Raw genomic sequence first — 23,707 nt, 5'->3', positions numbered from 1 at the left:
GCACTTTAGGCTCTTCCAATTTCCTCTTAACTTAAAACAAACAAACTTTTCATTTCCCCTTCAATTTCAAAACTTATATTTATACTTAGACATTAGAATCATGGCCGTGTGGATAATCAGAGAACCAAAACAAAATTTCCAGCTGTATCCATTGACTGTTGATGTCCAATATCAAAAAAGCTTGGGATCTTTGTACCAAGTGATACTTATTAAACTATCTATTTTCATTTATTTGCCAGTGAGGACACTTACTGTATTAGTATGAACAGTAGTTCCTGCATATGATCTTAATAGGGATCAATATTCTTAATCAGGAATAACAGAATCAAAACTTATGTATGTACAAAAACCTGAACCCTTTACCAGGCTGATGAATAAATATAACTTTCCTGAAAGATTTAGTTACTTATCATATTCTTTATGCTGAAATTTGTATGATAAATAGAGATGTGACATATGTCTTAGACTAAATTGAATTCTGCTAATGACTTCTTTCTAAACTTGCGTGAATAATTATTTGTGTCACAGTTTAACAGTTTAAAGAAATATATTCTGTTCGCTGGATACATAATATTAATGTATTTTTGAGCTCATCATATACTACAATTGGGCTTCATACAATTATTTAAACATTGAGAGATGAGTTGATAAAATTGTATGGTGGGGGCCCTATCCAAAATTCACTGAGGTTATAAGCAAAATTTGATGGAACTTTGAATTAGACTTTATGAGATCAGATCTCTGTACTTACCAGATGAAAGTCAGTCTTCCTCCTTTCCCCTTCTTTGTGTAAAGGAAAGACATTAAAATAAATATATATAATTTCCACATTTGCAATACTAATAGACTAGGACATTGCCACGAATGTGTTTTGTCTCTGCAATTTCCAGCCAAATTATTTACCTATTCAGACTGTTGTATATGTTTATTTATACATACAAATATTGGTTTAACTTCTCTTATTTTCGCTTCCCAGTTCACGGCTCTTCACTTGTACAGTGCGAGGACTTTGCATCTTTATTTGGCTCAGCCTCTGATTCAATATTTGCTTGTGTTAGCTCTGTGGAAACAAGGTATTGCAATACTTCACTTTTATCTGTAGAATTTATTTTTTTCTGTAATAGTGTTGGTCCTTTCAAAGGACTCTTCAAAGGAGTTTCATCATCTTTTTTTTTTTTTTTTTTACAGTGCACAGGACCAAAATATCTATGGAAGATCTAATGATGAGATAAGTTTGCTATTATACTTATTTTTCACCTTGAAAAATACATTGCCTGAAAGTATGTTTCTAACTAGGAATCCAGTGCGAATAAATACATAGTGTGCTATTCCCCATTTAAAGGGTGCTGAGAGTTATGTATTCTGCATGCACATACATCCACATACAAAGAACATATCTAATTTTAGGTTCTCTAGATTGCTAGATTTACTTACTCCTAATCCAGCCTAAATTTATTGTATTCAGAGTAATATAAACCTGCTACCCTAGGCACAGAAACCTGTTTTGGAAACAAGGATTATGTCCGTATTAAGAAGGAATTTCACACAGATCAAAGCATCTGGTGCTGAGACTCTTCAAATCTTCATCGTATGAGTCTTGCAGAATGGACCTTAATTTAGCCATGCATCCACTCCGCCTTCCCACCAGTTGGGCCAAATGTCTGCCTTACACTTGTACTCCAAGACTTGCTGAGGCTATCCCACAAAACCTCCCTTCCTCATCTGCAGGCACCTCTGCAAGGATCTTCAGAAAGTACCACATTCTACTTTTCTTCAGACCTTAATACACCACTTTTCCCCTCGTACCACCAATCCTGTGTAAGGCCTGAGCCAGAGCACATTTCCCTCAGTAGCTGCAGCTTTCCAAAGGACATGGTGGTACTTGCTGCCTGGCCCCCCTCGCAACATCACCTTTGGACATTATGAGCCACCATGGACTGCAGGGGAGAAGTAGCATACAAGAGGCTGCTGAAGCTATGGCAGAGGGACACATGGAATGGACTGATGTTATAATCCGGGACTTTCTTTTCCTTTAAGACAAAAAGGACCAAATACCTCTGGGAGTCCTTGACACTGTGAGTGCTTTGACCAAGGCTGAGCAGAGGTGGTGGGCTTGGGGGAGGACTACATCACCTTTGGCACACAGGAACCTTTTAGGAAGAAGAGGTATGTGAAAATTCTTTGTCTTTAACTGTGCTACGCTTTCATCAGTCTTTCACAAAGTGTCAGTAGTTGGCTACTGGAGGGAGCCACTGCCTGCTTCTGGCCAGCCCTGAGGCAGGAATCTCACAGCGATGATGGGAGCCTCCAGGAGCTGGGAGTTCACACATGCAGCTGGCTTGCTGCAGCACTGATGCTGAAGAACATTCAAAGTCTCCCCAGTAGCTGCACATCTTCCAAGCTGCCCCCAGACTCTTCAAGAATTTTGCACTATTTTTCTTGAACATAAAGCAGCATTGCTTGTTAGTCTTCTCATGCCCAGCAGCATCATGTAGTCTGCACCCTCTGGGTGTGCCCCTCGTTTACCCTGTTGCTTGAGCACAGTCCTCCATCAAAACATGACTGAGGAATAACTAATGATGCATTGAAGGTAAATTGTAATTTATATCCAGAAATTCAGTTTATAAACAGTCCCAAAAGCAAAATTTGCTATTTGAGACATATAAGCATCAAATCTAATGAACAGTCTCTTAACTTTCATCATAATTCCTGAAAACTAGTTGAGGTATAGTAAAAAATCTTGCAGGAATCAGTAAAGTATGATAATTGATAGTGGAACTATTACAAAGTCCAATCAAATATCCTTCTAAAAATACACCTTTTGCATTATTAACCTTGTCAGTCATTCCTTTAAATAAATCCCTGTTTAAAAATAATAAAAAGAAAGAAACACAGAAGTGTGTACCCCTGGACTGACTTCATAAATTGATTAATTTTTGAAACATTTGACTCTGATTAATGAGAACAAGACAGCTGAAATATGTGAACTGAAGATATAAATACACTCTACCTATTTATACTGCCATTTATCAAGCTGTCTTTTCTAAGAATTATTTAAAATTAAATACCCTATACCTTGCAAGGAATCTGGCAACTCAAGGATAGTTTGGGGGTTTTTTAAATCATAATGACAAGACCTTTTATTATTGCTTTTCTGAAAATAAAGGAATTGGTGAATCCATAGCCCTTATTTATGCCACATCACATGCATAGTAGTACCTATGCGAAATTATAAAATTATTTCAGCACCACTTCACTAACATTGATGTAGATCTTGAACATACAATGACCCAGCAAAGATGAATCCCTCCATTTGTACTCTAAGGGAGCTGAACTCTGTTCAAGAACTCCACTGAGGCACCAGAAGAAGTTCCTTCACCCCCAGCTCATTATAGCAGAAGGGATTAGTTACACTACACATTTCTACACCACCATCGGTGTGTTAGAGAATGACAGATTCTAAGAACCAGATCAAAAGATATAACAAGAAGCTAGCATATGCAGTTAAAAAGGTAGAGGTGACTCAATTTCTAGGGGTTTACTTCAAATATTTAAGACTGTTCTGACTCTGGAACACAATATTTAAAAATAAAGTAAAAAACCCCTGTCTCTTGATGTCTTTTTTTCTGTAGGTAACAAATATCACAGTCTTTTTCTCTTATACAAAAGTAAACCAGCAATTATTTCAAGCATAGTTTTATCTTTAAAGTTTCACTTGCAAAGCGGCAGTGGTGTAACTAGGAACCACTGGGAACTGGAGGTGCTTCTTTGGCATGAAAGCTGGTACAGAGTTTGTAGCAAAACTCTATAGAGTTCTACTGCTCTTCGGCATATTACTTTCTTGTTGTTGTTCTGAAAGTGATATATCAAGACTAAATCTACAACTCATATTCCATAAAACCTATGAATAAAATTATTCTAATTGGTGACACAGATGGTGAAAATAAGTCTACATTGAAATCGATAGTTTTGTGTACATGAAAGCTACAAGATACAGGTGCTTATAATTATCATCTTTAAACCTAATTTCATTTTCGGTGTCTTTGTAAGGAATTCAAAGTCCTTTGGAAGGTATTTGGTATTTAAATTCCAAGGACTGCCCAAATCCAGCAGCTGAAGCTGAAACTTGAGATAAAAAAAAAAAAAAGAAGAGATTTTCTGAGAGAGAAAAGTAGTTTGCGCTTCAGCCTTAAACGATCCTGATATCTGATACAATGGAAAAGCTGAAGAAGAGATTAGCCATGTGAAAAATGACCATTTCAGAGCTGTTCATTGATTTCTTAAAGGTCTATTCGCTAAAAATACATTTAAAGCATAAATGGCAAAAATCCTACTGGTAGGTCATTACTTGGATTCAAACTGCTTGTAGTCTACTGCTTTAAACAGTAAAAAATACTGCTACCCTAGTAATGAGTTAGCATTTGCTATGATTGTGGGTGCCAGCTTGCGATGGCACATGCAGGCAAAAAGAGGTGCTATGAATAGGATTGAGTGTAACTGCATGTATGTAAGTCTGAAATTATGTTACACTTTACAATAATTTTAATATTGCTGAGGATGCCTTGTGGATAGTAGCTGAGGTTTTTAGTCCACAGAAAAACAATGCCCTATGCAGCAGAAGTGAGGATGCATTCAAAAGTCCAGCATTTAGGGCCACATACTCACAGACGCAGTGCAGTGCTCAATTCAGTTTCATGGGAAAGCAAATGTGGTGAAGAGAAAGGAGACAACAGTTTATTTACAGTAGATGACTGACTTATGGTGTATTTGGATTGCTACATTATTATATCAGGATCGGATTACTATTTCGTGGTCAACTCTTGTGTTCTTCAAAATACCTGATATATTGAAGACAGATGAGGTCCTAGAAGACAACAAATAGAAAGTATAGTGAGAATTTATGAGAAAGAAAAAAAAAATAAAAAAAGAAACAAAATATGGGCCAGAGAATTAGACAGCTTGACTTCACTGTCATGGTTTGATGTGGAGGGGGTGGGGGTTCTGGTGGCAGGAGAGGGGTTTTGCTCCCTGTGACCTCCCCGGTTTTGGAAGCGGGTTAGACTTGGTTCTGGCCGCCAGATCAGACTGCCATCCTCCTCGGGGTTGAGCCAATAGGGTGCCTCTGCGAATATCCTTATTTAAGTCGGGACAAAGGAACCGGAAAAGGTGCTTTGCCCAGGAGAGAGGAGAGAAGGGAGGAGGGCACTGGCCCCACTCCCTGGCTCCCGGCCGGGCGGCTGCCTGCGTCGGGCCGGCGCCGCCCACGGAGAATGGCGGCGGCGGAGCCAGCTGGGGAACTCGGGGGCACCCCACTGCCGGGGTGCCCACTGGGCTGAGTTCACCTGGAGAGGACTGAGATCTGAGAGAAACAGCCGCATCGACTCCAGGTCAGTGAGGATGGAGCGGGAGGAGGTGTGCCGGAGCCGAGTTTCCCCTGTGGCTGATGGTGAGATAGCAGGCGGCCCCCCTGCAACCAGGACGGCCTCGGTGGAGCAGAGACCCACTCGCAGCCCGTGGGGAGAAGATGCCTGAGCCTGAGGATGGTCGTGTTGGGGTGCACGATAAGGCAGAGAGGCATCTGGAGTCTGCGTGACGACCCACGCCGGAGCGAGTGGCTACAACTCCCTAAGTATCCGAGACTGTGGTAAAGCCCACACTGGGGCAAATCCGATGGGGAAGGATTGCTTCCTGTGGGCTGGACTCACACTGGAGAAGTTTGTGGATTTTTCCTTGTGGGTGGGGGATCCACTGGAGCAGGGGAAAAGAGTGTAAGGACTCCTCCTCCTTTAAGAGAGAAGCAGCAGTAACAGCACGGAATGAACTGACCTGCACTCCCCCAGTCCCTGCTCCCTGCGTCGCTGGGGGCGGAGGGTGTGAGGGGGAGGAAGGTGTCGGTTTTTAAGATCTGGCTTTGTTTCTTTTTATCCTGTCACGTAACCGGTTTTGTTTCCCTTTGTCCTTTTAAGTAACCGCCAATACATTGTTTTGCTTTTAAGAAAGCCAAGTCTGTTTTGCCCAGGACCGTGGTTGGTGGGTGCTCCCTCTGTTCTTCTCTCATCCCTCAGTCCCTTTATTATATTTTTCTCCTCTCCACTTTACTGGAGAAGGAGAGACTGTGTGAGTTTTAGTTACTGGATCAGCCTAAAACCACGACATTCACTTCTTAGGAAAACTCTGGGATAAATAACCAAAGTACATAACACCTGGAAGATTACAAGAAAACAAGTTGTCAAGAGCAAATAATGTCAAAACTTTCTAAAATCTTTTCAAAACAAGGTAAAATGTCTAGCGTTAAAGGGGAAAAAAAAAAAACATAAACCAACAGCAGGGACGGGATTCAGTTGCTTAAACATAATATTTGTTACCATGAAGGCATCCAAGACAACCATAAAAGGTTGGCAGATATGACTCACAACCCAAGGAAGATCTGCTGTCTTCTAGCCGACAGTTGGAGCCCAGGCATTATATTTTATATTGCCCAAAATATTACTTGACATATATACGTACGGAACTGAATTCGTCTCAAATGTGGTACACCTGGACTTTCAATATAGATTTCTGGGAAATAAGTTCTATGTGAAAACCTGATAGAGTGGAGGTAAAACTGGCCTTATGCTTATACTTGGTGAACAGTTATTGGTCATTGCCCAACAAGAGGCACTAAATCAAAAGAGGTCCCAAAGGGCTTTGTTATTGACCTGATTCTGTGTAAGATTATCCAAATCTGTAACAGATAAACCAAACAGAATTTCTCAAAATTTTGTGTTATTTGCAAACATACCAGGTGACATTTCCCCTTTATATTCAGTGCTGGTGTGCTGGATCCAGTACACCTCCAGTACTGGGTCCAGGGCTGGGCTCATCAGGACAAGAGAGAGATAGAGCTACTGAAGAGAGACCAGCAAAGGGCCACAAAGAAGGTTAAGAGACTGGAGAATCCCTCCTATGAGGGAAGGCTGAGAAAGCTGGGACTCAGCCTAGAGAAGACTTAGGGGGAATCTCATTTGTGGCACTACCGGTATTGACCAAGTTTCATCTTTCAAGGACTTCTTTGTTGTAAGTGATGAATGTAGTGCATTATCCCTGAAATTACTACTCAGCCTGTGAGGACAATTAATTTTTCTAAGAAATTACAAAGTAGTTAATTAATCTAAGTTAAAGTTAATTAAAATTTTACTCCTTTAAGAAAAGAGTTGGTCCATTTAGTGTATGTCAGTCTTTTTCCACTAATGACCTCAAAAAGAAAATATTATAAATTCTTGAAGTTTATTTTTAAAAAGCTGTTGAATTCTTGTATATACACCTCAGTTCTGGAAAATTGAAATTTAAGTTTATTATCTGTTACTATTAGATAATTTTTACTTAATCAAAATAAGACTAAATACTGGCAGGTCATTGTGACATCAGAGTTAATTAGTCAACCAAATTTGCATGCAAAGCTTCTGGTGTTTGTAATACATCAAGAGTCTAAGGGAGATCGGGTAAAGGCATTAGAAATGTAATGCAAGGAATACTCAGCTCCATTCTCATGGAATTTATAAATCACATGGCCACATACTACTTGGTCAACAGTTCCTGAAACACTCCCCTTCACATCTTTCCCTCTGTTGTGGGACGCAGCAGTATCAAGAAAAATGTAATCATACATGCCCATAGAGCTTGTAGAAATTGTGACTCAGAGACCGAGCTCTCCCTTTTGCCCTTATGTAACACGTTGATGTCATTAATATTTCAAATTAAGGATCTTTAGCATCATCAACATGCTTTGGATGTTCAGCACTGCTGGGGAGAGACAAAACAACCATAAAATCCAGCTTGACTGGCTGGCATGCTCTACTTGCTCTAGTGTGTTGGTGAATATGCTCTTAAAGTTGAAATAAAGTATGATTTAAGATACTAGGTAAAATGAGAACTAATACAGTAATGTGACATTCTTCTTGCGCAGTATTAGTATATAAGTTCTGAAATAATTTAAATAGAGCAAGAACACCAGGCAAACATATTCCTTAGACTATTTAGGATATGAATTAGTTCTACAAGTACAAATATATCAAAAGGATGTGGTAATCCTCCTGATGTAATTCTTATAAACCAAAAATACCTTTAAACTTCACTCAAAACATTGTTAACCCTCATGTGTAGTCCTACCAAGAGAAAAATATTTTAAGACAATGGGAAGGTGGTAACAAATCAAATTAATTCTAGAACTTTTTTTTTTTTTAAATAGTATTTGGATACCTGAGAGATGCCAATCATCTTGCATCCTAACATATGCTAAAACTTCAGGAATAAAAAACTATTTTTTTTTATATTTATGTGCATAATACACAGACTTATAAATACCGTTTCTCAGAAATCTATGAATAAACATATTCTGGCATTTCCGATAAAGTCTTCAACATCCTTTCTCATTTTATCTTAAGTCACCTTTATCCTTCCTTATTCCATCAGTTTACTTAAAGTATTTGAATACACTGAAAGAAAAAACTGATTTAAATTGAACAATAAGAAGTGGAAAGAGGGGTTTTTATTTTACTTTGGGTTTAGAACTTCAGGTTTTGTTTTGAGTTTATGGGACAGGAAATCAGAAAGAAACTCACCTGAAATATATGTTTATGTGTATGTATATGCTTTGGTTGTTGGTGTGGGGTTTTTTTCAAGTGTGATCTATTTTTAAAGACTTCTAAAGCAATATGACATTTTTTAGGCAAAATGTTATACAGAAAATGATTACTATTATTGATAGTGATATCAATCGCACACTCAAGGACCTGCAGCTGAGTGCTGGCTATCCAAACTGAGTTTCAAGGCTATAGGAATAAGTATAGACTAGTTAGGAGGGTTCAGTGTAAACATCAGTTCAAGATCTAAAGTGTTTATGACTTGAAACAAGCTTAGATAATTGCTAATCAATGGGCTGAATCCTGAGAAAGAGTGTTTTTACCAGGATATGGATAATAGTGAACTTGATATGCAGTCTCAGGGGGAAAAAGAGAAGTTAAAATATGTAGTCTAAAATGATAAACAAGATCTGAGAAGCACAGAAATTTACAGAATAAGATTTTTCTCTTCAAGAGGAGTAAATATTTTCCTGCATGCATCATCACAGAATGAATCTTTACCCTTCTCTATTAATAAAGCAGAAAAATAAAAAAAATATTGCTTGTGATTTGCATTTAGGTTATGTAAACTTAATCTCTGAAGAAATATGAGTTATTTCCTGCTTGCTGTATTTAGTAATATGCTTAGAAATATGTAACAATGACTTAATGACAATCAAGCTTATTGAATGAGATGTTTTGAAGCAGCTCACAGAATGCATAAGAAAGTACTACTATAACTTATTCTGCTTTATATACCAAAATCTGGGCCTTTTGGTCTTTTGATGGATGCATGCAGATATAGTTAAAGAATCAGAAGATAGAAATTATACAGGCAAGGTGAATTTGCATATCAACTTGAGAATACAGATGGAAATGAAGGTATATTTAATCAGGCACTTTATATTAGCATTATTGATTACCTAAAGGGTTCTGGCTGTCACAGGCAAATGTCAGATGCTCTAATTAGATTACTGTACAACTTGTATATGAATTAATTGCACAGGGGATTGCATATAAAACAAATGCAGTCTTTGTTTTTCACACCTTTTTTTTTTTCTCAACAGATCTTTTACATCTGTTGGACGATGACACCATGAAATACCGTATCTGAATGCAGATTCGTTTTGGGATGTTCAATAATTTTATGTATGCAGACAGTGTGATTGCTATCTCTGGTTTACCAATGGGTCTATAAAGCCTCACAGAAAGATTAATTACAGCTCACATCAATTTTGGCCTCTAGATGTCATGTAAAGAACATAACACCAAGGAGGAAGCAGAAGAATTTTGATTATGTCCATCAGAAGAAAAAAAGAGAATAACAGGTAAGTAGTGGAATTTTAAAAAGGGATGAGTTTACTGTTCGCATCTTTTTGAATAACTGAAGTTCTTAAAATTAAGTGGGAAGTAGGAAGAAATAAGTTCAATGGAAGAAAAGTTACTGATTGAAGAATTACTATAAATCAGCAAGAATTGAGAAAATAATAAAGAAAGTTCAAGAACTCACACATGTCATATAACTGATATTCAACATTAAAACTGGTACAGAAAATACAATAGCTGTCAAGGATGCAATAGAAATATTGCTACATACCTGACTTTTTGCATTCATCTCTGCCTGCCATTCCAAGCATTTCTCAAAGTACTTTTGGTAGCACTCATAAAAACAATTTTCAAAATATTTTATCTGCAGTTTTAAAATGCACAGTGCAAACATAATAAAAGCACTTTGTTCCCTGACAGCATTTATCCAAGGATCACAAAATGCATTAGTCATGCAAGTACCATATAAAACAAAGAAATAAAATGATATTAATTTTTTCAGATCAGTGAATAGAAAGAAAAAGTTACTGAAATGCAGGTCCAAACACTAATTTTAAATTGATAGCAAGGCCAGAAGAGGAACCTCGAAAGCTTTTTCCCACCGAATTAAACATTCCTTATAAAATATAAATAAAAAATGTGACAGGAAATCAATGTAGATTCTATAAGGGTTCTTACATGTAGGGTTTCTAAGACATCTTTCTCTACGTAATAAAACACTTAGAAAAACTGCAGGTGCCTGCAGGCTTACATGCTACCAGTGGACATCATCTCATGTTTATGCAGGCACTGTGCATACTAGCAACACAAAATACTCATGTCAAGCAGAGATCCAAAGAAAGTGTCCATCCTAAAGGTAAAGCTGACCTTATCCTAAGGCCACAAACCTGATATTTATAAGCCACGCAATGCTAGGGTTCTCAATTGCTTTCCCACTGTCTGCCTCTGTCAGCCATAAATCTCTTAACTGTCCAGCAGCTTGTGCCTTTTCCAGTCTTACATGCTTCTCCTAAGGTTATCACCAGGACTATCAACTGACCAACACCCAAATTTTAACTCACAGAGTCTGTTCCCATTAACTAACAATGATTTCCAAGCACAGAAGCACAGAATAAGCCAGGATCTAGCTTGTACCAGTTGTTCACCTCTTGGCAGTGGTTATTTCAAAATGACACCGCAGGTTGTCACACAATGCTACTTACGGTATGGTAGTAGTTTCATACTGCTCTAAGTGTCCATTTTTAATTTTCTTTCTCCTCCCAGTAAAATATTTTTTTCCTTTTCAGCAAATAAATGCATTAATCAAAAATAGGTGCAACAGACTGTGCCAATCACGCTAAATAGATCTAATCCTTTAAGTATGCCTTTTCCAGGACTTCAAGAACAATAAGATTAGCTATACACTCTGCTTGAAATATCTAAGTTACTCAAATGCATAAAAACACTCAGTCTTGATACCCAGCATCGAGTGTTTTTTATCAATCTTTGTTATGTTTGCACACTTGTAGCTTTACTTCACTTCTATTAATAGTAAAGAGTGGAAGAGAAGCATTTCACTAGAAGGTAACTCTTACCTAACAATCGCAAAATTGGACCCTGTTCCTCACCTTGCCTTTTTGCCATGTTATTCTCTGATTCTGAGAAACACTAAATGTTAAGTAAAAACCACCTTTTAGAAAATTACCTCTTGCATCAGTCTCTTGTGCCCCAGCTGGGTCAGCCACTTTCCATCAGTCAGTGCAAACTCCCAGTAGGAGTTAAGAGCAGAGTTTCAAGCTCTTTTTTTACCATGCAAACAAAAAAATGTGACTGATTTTGTTCTCACGCAGATAATTTCTGCACCATAAGAGAAATCTCATTTCTCAATTTAAGAAGTAGTGTATGGCAAAAAGTTGCTCCAGTCCATTAAAGAAACATGATATGAACTAGCTTATAACAAAATGTAAATGAAACTCTCCAAGACAAAATGGTAACACTTCTGCAAAAGCGTGGGTTAAATGGCAACAGCTTGAGGTCTTTTGCGGTCAAAACCTTCTGCTTGGTTTGGCAGGTTCTATTCTGGGGAGTCTCAGATTTCTGCTAAACTGCCCTTTGGCACATGAAGTCTTTGTAGGCTGAGTTCAGAAGCTTTGGAATAATAGTTTATGAGTGCAAAGGATTCTCTACAAGCATAAAAAGTATGGGGGGAAAAAATGAGAGGATTAAGCAGGAAATTATTTTAAAAGTGTGTTTTTTTCTCTCGTAAAATATTCTAACCTTGAGAAGGAAATAGTTTCTAGAAAATTAAACAATGAAATACAAATGAATTTTTAAAATACCAGTTAATATTTTGTGTCTTGAAATTAATTAAATTAAAATATATTTCAGGCATACAAAGTGCCTTTTACTCAATTTAATCACTGGTTAATTTGATCCTTCATTTAATTTGATCAAAACCCCAGGAATCAAATCAGCTGTATTAAAAATAGCAAAACTTTCACTCCTTATTTTGATTAATTTTGATCGCCTTAGGCAAGTAATATCGTATAATTCAATCACTGGTTATAGAACATTGCCATTTTAATTAATTATGAAAATGAAAAAAATTGAGTGAGAACAGAGATAAAAGCCCAAGGAAGAAAATGTATGTATAACAAAAGGACAATTACAACTCAATGTTGTGTTATTAAGACATTGTTACTAAAATTTTAGTTCCACCATTTGCCCTCTTGCTTACTGTTCAAGCACCATACGCACCCTCACCTATAACTATAGTGCGAGCATAGGAAGATCAAAATTAAATAAAAATAAGTGCCACCTCTTGAGATTTCCTTGCAAGGAGAAGCCACTCATACAATGACATGCAGCATTTTAGCCTTCTAGGGAATTTCATTCCTGCCTTGAGGCGAATCTCCTTGGACAGGCTGTTATTGCTGCTTTCCCACCTCTTTGCTGTCAGAACCAGCTCAGGAAGCAAACGAAATGATTTAACCAAAGCTGAGGAGAGAAGAGAGGGAAGAAAGGATCCAGCAGGTCTTTTCATTACTTTCTATCCCTCTTGCTTTGTTCTCCTTTCCTTCTCACTACCCACAGTGTCTGGTCGGAGAAGCAAAGAGGTAATTGTGGTGACTAGGGAGAGAAAGGCAGGTTCCCTGAAGAAGTGTTGAGGCAGGTAGCACTCAGAATAATGTAAAAGTCTGGTGCCATAAATAATTGCTGATCAAGCAGACCAACATTATGTAGATACGTGATGCTGTCACTTCTCTTCATAAATATGGCAGGAATGCGAAAATAAGTGATGCGCATAAATAATTTCAGATCCAGGGAACCAAGAGAATAATAACAACAACAAAAAATACCAGAATTTATGTTTTTAAAAAAATTATAAATTTTGAGATCTTGTGTCATGTTTGTTTTCTTGTTTTTCTTTGTTTCTTTGGTTTTTAGGATTAATAACGTTGACTTACCAGTCCATGAATATGAATGCATTTGTCCAATACTAGTGGAAATCCCAGATAGAATTTATCATCTCCCAGTTAGGCATCAGCCAAATTTTTAGAATTTGGTGTTTTGCAAATTCAGGTCTGCTGAGATCTGGCCTTGAGGGAAAGTATGCACAACTCCCAGCTGCTCCCAGAATTCACTGATACACGTCATACTAAGAATAATGAAAGGATCCTGTGTGCATTAAGGCTCTGATCAGTACCAACATGCAAAGCATTTTGAAATGACTCATCAAAACATTGAAATATATTTTCCTCCCATCAAACGTCATTTTTTGACTCATAACCATGACCTCATTTTCTTGAATAAACTGAGTTACATCTCCCATGCTGCATGGGTGCAATGACAGTCAAGAATTTTTAGGGTGATTTTAGGTATAACAAGACCCAGACAAACAGAGAATAAAGGAGTTCCCATTATTCATCTTCCCTGAGAAAAGGAAATACTCTGCAAACATCTTTTCAGGCTCAATAAACCAAGGTAAATCCATGAGATTTCATACCTAGTTCTTTTTTTTCTTTTATCTTTTTTTTTTTTTAATTCTGAATTTTTATTCCATTGCTCAATCCCAATTGGCATGCAACAAATTCTGAATTATTGGACTGTCTCTCAGAATTTCTCAACCATATGAAGCCTTGGCCAGGCAGCAGTGATCAAACATATGTAGTCTTGTAGCAGAGTCTACGCTGCCACATAATGTACGTTTTTGAACCGGGTGAAAAGAGAAATCTTTCACATTAAATAGAGCTATTTAACTTTCACTTAATTTCATTCAAGTTACCATAGTCATGACATCATGTATTTTCTTGTTTAGCCATCTCAGCTACTCCCTGTCCATCCTTAGAAAGCTCCTACTTGTTCAGATTGCTCTCTTTTCACATTTCCATCCCAATGTTTTGTATTGAAGATTATTTTTTCCAGCACAAAAACCATTACTCTGCAGACTGACTGTGCTAGGTTTTCTGTTGTTGATCTTTCTCATAACCTAAATAGATTGTAAACGTTACTCTGTTGTTGAACTAAATTGCTGAAAGGTTCCTACAAAAGAAACGGTACTTCTTAGTGACCTTACAAATTAATTCTGTGTATTTGGGCATTTTAAGTGAAAATCTTTGATAGTAAGGGGAAATTCTCTCAAGAAATCAGTCCATACATTCAATTCCATCTATTCTGAATTGCTCAGCTTTACCTGTATTTGTTCTGTACTTTACTCAGGCTCAGAGCTATTCGCTTGCACAGTGTACACTGCATTTCAGCTGGTAAAATAAGTAATTGTTCAGATATGCAAGAGATTATTTTTACAGACAATCTATACTGAAAGGCAATTTCAGGCCCTAAATTTCATTTTAAAAAAATTAAAATTGCTTACAGTAATGCTCAAACATTACCAAAATTTTGCAGTACTCTCTTTTTTATGGTTTGGTTTTGTTTTTAAAGTGCAGTCTATAAAGATGACTAAGATGAAAGTGATTTAGGTTTTTTTTTCAGTAAATAACCTTTCAAAAGTAAAACACAGACTGTGATTAAGAATGTGTTTATGAGTATAAAAGACAGAGACAGAAGAAACACTGTGACATAGCTTTGCAAGATTTTGAATCACAAAGGAAAACAATGCATTTACATCAAGATTTTTTTTCCTGATTTCTACATGTTTTCTCCCACGAGTACACATTGTTATAGAGACAATGGAATAAACTCACCTCCTTTTCTCTTTCCTAGAATGTGTCTTGTTCCCTGTCTTAAAGACCTGTGGTATTTGTAGCTTTCTATGTTTAAAAACAAACTGTTGAAACTGGTGTTTGGGGAAAACACGGCATGATTTTCATTTTAAACATTTTTAAAGTTGTGAAAAGGCAACAAAATATGGATTTAAATAATTTTGAAATACACTTTTATTACTTTTCAAATTTAATTATTATAAGAACAGTATCACTGTATTAACACCTAATTACCTTATACTCTTTCTGGCTTCATGACAACGCTCATAAAATGCTTAATATTCATGTAACATGCTACCTCACCCTGTAATATCACCATATTTATGGAAAGAAATTGTAATCCTCTTTACTGGCTCAGGTTAATTCCAATAAAATATTAAATCCATTTTCTAATCTAAATGAGTTCATTAGGAGAGGCATGGTACTGAGAATACCAAACTCTCTACAGAGTTCAGCTTCATTACATTTCAGCACTGTGCATTTCCAGAGCTGTTGTACTACATTTATGAGGATTTATCTGTACTGTTCCAAAAACATTCATCCTAATTCTACTCCTTCTGTGCATGCTAATCATGAATATGTTAAGTGGAAATACTAAGCTAGCAGCCAATCTCATCCCCAGATGGGTTCAAGTTATGATTACAGAAGCAAATTTGCCATAAGCACTCACAAAGCAGTGCCAGAGAAGAGAAAATGAAAGTTGGAGATTCTCTCTTTTTTTTTTCTTTTTTCTTTCTTTTTTCCCCTCCCCGCCCCCCCCAATTTTTTTTTTTTTTTTTTTTTTTTTCTTTTTTCTTTTCTCTTTAGTATACTAGGGGAAAAAGAATCCTTGACAATGAGGAGAAATGTCCTAAAATGATTAGACGGCTGGTGCTTCCAGCCTGATGTAAACTACTTACCTCACATTAAGCTACTAAATGTTATGCATGGAACAATTCTAAACAATATAAACCAAACTGCTTTGGGCTGAGTTCTGGCATCTTCCTTCTTCCTCAAGTCTAAGGGCACCTCCCCACAAAAATAATCCCACTGTTTCTGAGAGAACTGCTGGCGAAGTACGGCTAGCTCAAATTTCAGAGCGTAAGAAACCGTTATCTTCATTAAACTAAAAAGCACTGAATATGATAATTTTTACCTCGGCTTCCACAGCATCACTGCCAAGAGTAACTCTCTCTCTCAGATAAAATCTGTATTGTTAAGGAAGAAATCGTAAACTAAAATACAGATAACACAAGCTATTCTCAAATTACTTATATTCAGGTTCCGTGTATTCTATGTATTAACTGCGGATCAGTAGAAAAGGATGACCTTTTTCTTCAAATCTTTTCCTTTTCAGAACCAAAGCACCGTTGTTTTGCACAGTAAATTTGATTTGATCCCTGTGTCATATACCACCAGCAGGTCACTGAAACCTTTAATGGCCATACATATGTAGATACACTACTGAAATATGGAAAACAACACAGGTCAGTAGCTACCTTTTTTGATCTAAATGAGGCAGCTCTCTATGGAATTGATAGAGTACATCTATTCTCGAGAGGAGAGGCACTTTTTTCCTTTAAATTCATTGCCAGAGTTAAGACAAGTAAAAGGAAATAAATTAGCTCTGTCCTTTACCTTTGAAGAACGTATATGGGTGGCTGGCAATCTGAAGGACATTCACAACGAATAATTTGGCCAACTTCAGGTGAGTGGCCGCTGGTTGTCACTGTTGCTCCACAAAACAGGAGCTGCAGCTGGGAACTTTCAAAAGTAGTCCTCGCAGCCCAAAGTTGCAGACTTTTGGCTGATCCTTTCACGTGGCCTGAGGTAAAGGAACTGGCTGAATTTTAATAGCTTTCAAAGATGGATTGGTACGTTAAAAAAGAGCAGCTTGTCAAAGACAGATCAGAAAACTGGAAGCCGTATAGAGCTATGACAAAAAACAGCAGGGCTGAATATGCACAGAAGGAAAGTAAAAGCAAGTGCTAAAAAAATCACATTTTAATCACAACTTGTTAATTCCCTTCTAAAGTCCAATAAGGAATTTAAAGACGTTATTTTATACTTATTTAAAGCCCAATAATTCAAAAACTTGTAAATACAATCCTACTCACCCCAAATAGTTTTTTCCTCACTTCACAGTTGTTCTTGGTCTCTTTCTACAATCCTTGTGTATCATGGAGCTGAACTCCAACTATGCAACCCTCAGTGCTTATCTGAGTAGTGTCAGTGGAAAATTTGCTTAAACTAGAGTATCCACAGACTCCAGCCACTAACACAAACCACCCAGTGGTTCTATTCAGAGTGGCAAGCAGAGTTCAATACAGTTTGCAAGAACAACTCATTAGTATGCAATTGTGACAGAATCAGATTAAATTAACGGTGAAGTTGGTCTTCCACTTGTTCCCTAAATTCTTCTGAGTAACTTTTCTTCTGGAGATAGAGAGATGACCGATTATTTTATGTAAACAGAAAATATCATTTTTAAATTCAATTGGAGAAGCTTGCAGGGATTCTCAGCAATATGTCCCACTTTATCCTGTTAAGAATTTTATTCTGTCTCTAATACAGTGATGTTATGCCACAGAAATGGCTGAGTTTCACAACAATTTGCTTTGAGTTTTCACTTCAGTCAGAAAAAAAACAAAGAGAAAATATTCAGATAGAAGCTAGGATACGAATTCTAGGTTGGCGCTCCTGAGCTTCTGTTTGGTTAGAAAGGAAAAGAATGTTGGTTTGAAATTCCTTTATATAAGTGAAAATGAAGTTTTTAAAATCAAGAAGCATTGATCAGATTGCTTTTTAAAGAATATTCTTCAAGATATGAACACATTTTACCAAAAGTAAAGAGCATTCCTTAAAGCTCACTTATCCTTCCAAATAGCAGTGCCTGCTTAATTAGGAGGAATATACATTTCACTGTGCTATGTTTATATTTCATTTCAGTAATCAATTAACAGATAACTAATAGTGACATACCAAATATACATCACGGGTATTTTCAATGTTTTCCCATAACACATTTCTTCAGATACCTTCTCTGGGGGGTTCATTTTGCTCAAATTTTTTACGGTTTTCCCTTACTTTCATGATTTTAATGAGCTATTTATTCATCTATTCTTAGTCAAACCAAAATACATTTACCACAGTTATATTTTTAAAGTAACCAGTACTAATTTCCCGCACACAAAGTATGTTTCTATGAGCCCAGACAATCACTTCATTGACTCTTATTTTGGCTTGTACTGATGAGCATCGATTAACTGTACAAAACCTCCCAAGTTATTAATGTTAAATCATGACTTCTTTGAGTTCAAAAGGTCACAAAGCGTGAAATCAATTAAAAAAATAGAAGGCTGAAAATAAACGTGGTAAGTGATGGAATTCCTACAATGACTGAAAAAAAAAGAAAGACGAAGAAAGACTGTGACTAAGCTTTCCATCCCATCACACACAGATTTCTGCCCTAAGATAAAATGTCAGCTGCAGTTTGTCATAGGAACAGGGCTCCACAAGCAATCCAGCGGTGGCACATGAGTTACTGGCTTGTTAAAAAACCTCAACACTTCGACTGTACAGTGCTATGGAATAATTTTTATGTTGATTTAAGAGGAGCTCATAATCTGCCCAGCATACGGGGTGGGGGGTCTCTTTCTACCTTTCTGTTCTGTGCCCTGCCTCTGTGATTTTTAATACTTCATTCCTCTTACTTCTGAAGCACAAAAGAGTTGGTGGAGCTGCAGAAGAGTATGAAATTCTGCAGTGGCTTTCAGATGTATCTAAGTACCCAACAGAGAGTATATTAAGGGGATTATTCAATTATTGCATAAATTGAAGTCTTCTTTTGAGGCCTACTGTGATCATAGAATCTCCATTCCTTAAATTAAAAAAAAATCCTAAAAAGGTATTTTATTTGTAAGTATAATAATAGGGGGAAAATTACTTCAACTCCAGAAAGCTATTTTAAAACCCTTTGTAAAGTATGTGAATTACAGGTTATTCACAACCTGATTACATTTCACTACATTCAATAGCAGTTAGCTTTCTTCAGACGCTATGGGGTTTCTAAAAATGTCCTCTTCTATTTTCAGATAGGGAGACTGAATTTCTATAATCAATCTTTTTATTGTGATAGTTTTAGAAAAGAAGAAGCTGCTGCATACAGACGAGTCAACTTTTATATGTTTATTTGGAAGGACTCTCAGTAGGGGTTTATAAACACCTTGCCTAGCAGCTCCCTGAGGAGAAGGTACATCAAAACCATGCTGTGACATCAAATTGAGAGATAAATCCACACTGAGGCAGATTTCAGAGCTGCAGAATTCCTGCCGGACAAAGAAGTGCTGAAGGACTGCAGAGTCCAGTGAGGCTCCAAGCCTTGAAGCTAGGCTGTCTGGTTTGGGGGGTGACAAAGGGATTTTGCTGTCTAGAAACCAAGAGCAGATGCCCTTAAGACACAGAAGCTGCAGTAGTCATATTATTGTGGGCGTACAGATGCGTTTCATTCTCAGTGTTTAAGGATTTCATAGACAGGAATGACATGAATGAGTGTTTGGGGTTTTGACTTGGCTTGTTTATCCTTTTCAAAAGAATACAGAGAGAAAGGGGGAAAAAAAAAGAAAAAGCCCCGAAACACTAAATGCCACTTCAGTTCAGGCTAGACCTTCCTTATTATTTTTGTTCAGGAATACACAAACCTTGATTTTATTAAATGTGGCTACTGATTTCCAAAGGCTGATTAATGACTAGTTCTTTCGTAAGATTTTCTTTTAAAGTAAATATGTATCAAATCTTAAACCCTACTTCAGTGAAGCTATTAAACAAATGCTTAACTATTACATTGCACCAGGAGCAGAGCTCCACAACTGGTATATATAAGCTAAAACCCAGATGGCAATTCAATTATGAGACCAAAACAAGCATTAAAAGCTTTTCCTAATAGGATTTTTAAAAAGAACTTCTGTTTCAAAAGAACAGTTTAAAAATTATAGCTAGCAATCATTTCTGCAGAAAAAGTTTGCACTCAAAAATAACTATTAAAGACAGTTAAGATTAACAGCAATCTTTTTATCAATTCAGTTTTGACAAGTGCATGCCACCACTCCTCCTGCCAGCAGACTGTCCTGTACTGTCAGACATGCAGCTGTTTGCATTCTTCTGCTCTCAGAGCACCCACAAAACGAGAGGACAAGAAGGGTATTTAAAGCTTCTCCTGGCTTCTGGTAGAGTGACTTACAGATGCTACCAAAAGAAAAAAATCTTCCTGTGATTACTCTTTCTGTTTCTCTTCTCTCTAAAACCTACAAGTAATTTTAAAAATTCAGGTCACAATTGAGAGTGTTCAGATACTCTTTTGCATTTCTGCTGCAATAATTCCTCTGTATAGTGTTGTATTGTAAGAGAAAGAACCTTTCACCTTTATCTCTAGATGTTAGAGAAGAAGAAAGGAGGAAAGAAGAGAAAAAAAGATGGTGCTTCTGTTATTTTGCTTATTCAGAGCCTGCCAACCAGACAGATCCAGAGTATCAAAGCTTTTACCTTTTTTTTCCCCCTGCTGGAAACTACCAGCTTCTTAAAAGCATTTGACCTGAGGAGAAGATACATTTCAGTCAGTTTATTGAATAGTATCTGCAGAGTCCAGCAGAATAAGTTGAGCAACCAAAATGTGAGTGAAGAAATCGGTACAACTGGGGAGTGAAGAAGGAGGGTAGGTAGTGATGGAGTAAGAGACTGCCTAGTACAAAAAGAGGCATATATGTCAACCTGGCAGGAATGATTACTTAAATAGGACTAATCAGTTAAGATGTCAATTAAAGATGAGGCTTGACTGCAGTCACTGATAAGAAAAAACAAGGTATCTTTATGAGTTGTCAGTATATTACTACTTATTTTCCATGCAAAAAAATTGACACAGTGCCAAACAACACACAAGAGGGAATAAAGGAGAAAGAGACTGTATGTAGATGTAAGACTGTACAAAATGGATGTAAAAGAGGTGGATAAAGGTACTGTTGGCTAGCAGCCACTTGCATGTCTCATTATGCATTTATTGTTGTTTCTAAAAGATGCTTTATTTTGTACTTTGAGAATGTTTCCCACTATTCAGGAACAGAAGCACCACTGAAAAGTTCTTGGGGAAAAAAGAACAAACAAGAAACCAACAAATGCTGCAAGATTTTCCTCATCAAATCAATCTATTTTGAAAGGTTGCAGTGAGGTTAACCACCACTCCTACTTGATCTTCTCAAAGCTTAATTATGCATAAGCACTGAAGGCACAGGAGAAACCATCATTAACATGGTCACAGAACTACTCTTTCCAATGCATTCGTTGATGTGAGAGGAGAAATATACAATCAAAGAAAGGGGGAAACGGCACAGACAGTGTCAGATAGGTTTAACTTTAAGCAACAGAGGACCTTAATTCTGTTGAAATGTTCTAGTATTAGTCCCTTAATATTTTGGTATAATTTGACACTTGTGAGATATAATGGTTACATTTACACAAGACACTCTATCACAGTTTTCATCAAATCCATTAGAAATAGTAATCTAAAACCAGGACAGTTAATCAAAACAGGTAGTCACATATTTGCCTTTGCCATTTTCCAAAACCAGCTGTTCTTCAAGATTCTTCCTTCTCTATTTACTAGGTATACACAAGCAAGCAAAACAGTTTTAGAGAGTATTTTATGATTTAACTTCAGTGACACTCATTGGAACTTGTGGCTTCTCAGGTATCCTAAGCTCTATTGAAATTACCTTGTTTAGATATTTATGAAAATTTACCTATAATTATTACTCATTTGGAGGTTGTTTGGTTGGGTTTTTTTCTTTTCTTTGTTCCCCATAAAATATTAAATACACTCAACTTTGATTTTGGACATTAACATGAGATTATAGTTCTCCTGTTAATAAAAATTTCTATAATTTTTCAGGTAAATGTATATTTTATACGCATAATTGACTTTAAAATCTTTCAAAAGGACCAAAGAAACTCAAGATCTTATCATGAGGTGACTGTTTTTCACCAGGACTAGATTCCATCGAAAGGTAATATTACTTTTGATATTGTCTACAAAGTCAGCATTTACCAGCTACAGCATTAAAAAAGAACCCTAAGACAATGCACTATCTCTATGCCTGCTTACGTACCAGCTGAGAATTGCACTCCTATATCAAATTAAGTCATGAATAATTCCCACCCACATGGGATTAACTCTGAAAGAAATTCCAGGGGGAGCCAGCCCGGAGGGTCGGAAATAATAGGAAACTCTTAAGCAGGCAGAGGAGAAATTCAGAATGCAGTGGCATTACCAGAATCCTTCCTCACTGAACGTACCTTAACAATGTCTGCCTCGTTGATGCTGGCCTCAGGATGGTCACAGGGAGTAAAGGCATCTAGCAAGGAGGTATTATGCAAAAGATACATCGCTCTGATCACATTGCATGCTTTAAAATGCATGATTTAAAATAACATCTACATAATTATATTATAATGTACAATAAAGTACTTAATAAGATATAAAAGATTAATCTTTTGTGTGTGTGAGGGGGATAGAACATATTAGCTAAACCTCTCACGTATGAGAAATAAAGTGATATGAAAACATAAAGCCTTTTCAACACACAAAAGGCACGACAAGGGAGAGGAGAGGAAAGCAAGTAGAACTCCACACAGGAACTGTGAACTGTAAAACTGTGAGAGGAAATCAGAATCCAATACTGCGTTCTCTATGACTCTATCTAGACTAAGAAGCAATATTTTTTTCTTGAAATATTTTGCATGGGCTTATTTAAAGGCAACGTTGCCCAGGGAATACAAGACTTGGTGTGGAAATTGATTGTTCTATGATAATGCTTCAGCTCTTCCCTGCCTCATGGCCTTGGCAAGTCACGACACCTCAGAGCACTTCTGGCTCCAGACCTCTCTTTTTCTCCACTGTGTAGAAAATAAGTTCTTCAGACACACACTGCTTAAGAGCCATTTGAACACAAGACCAGACACAAATCTCAATTTCTTTTTCTAGGTGCTGCAATAATGTTAAAAAGAAAGAACTAAAAAGAAATGTTCTTTTTAGAATAGAACACAACAGTGTTTGTCAGTACTGTGAGGCTTTATAGTTAAGATTTGAGACTCAAAAAAGCAAACTGGTCTAGAAAAGCCTTCTAGTTATTGATCTCTGGCAATTCTAGCTACGCACAGTTTATTACAGAAATTAATTCTATAAACTCATCAGCTCATGTTTAATATAATGATTTTTTTTAAGTGATTAGCACTGAAATAACATAATTAACTTAAAACATTAACCATCTTAAAATACTAGTCTCCTATAGAAAAAAACCCCACCTGAACAGGATTGCATTACACAAGCATCACAGTAATGTATCTTACTATGCAAAAAGATAACTATCAGAAAACGCTAGACAAAAATGTAACCTGGCTACTTTCTCAGACTGAACTCGTAAGCTTTTTGCTAAAAATCAGAAGCCAGACTTAGTGGCAAGCTTCTGAAAACTTGCATAGCTCTGATAAGAAAGGACATCTCTCATAAATATTCATTAAAAATTACCTTTTCTGGATCATGAATTTTTCAAA

Source organism: Tauraco erythrolophus, chromosome 1 (assembly GCF_009769465.1).
Source record: "Tauraco erythrolophus isolate bTauEry1 chromosome 1, bTauEry1.pri, whole genome shotgun sequence".
Classification (NCBI taxonomy): Eukaryota; Metazoa; Chordata; class Aves; order Musophagiformes; family Musophagidae; genus Tauraco; species Tauraco erythrolophus.
Note: the sequence above shows the minus strand (reverse complement) of the source record.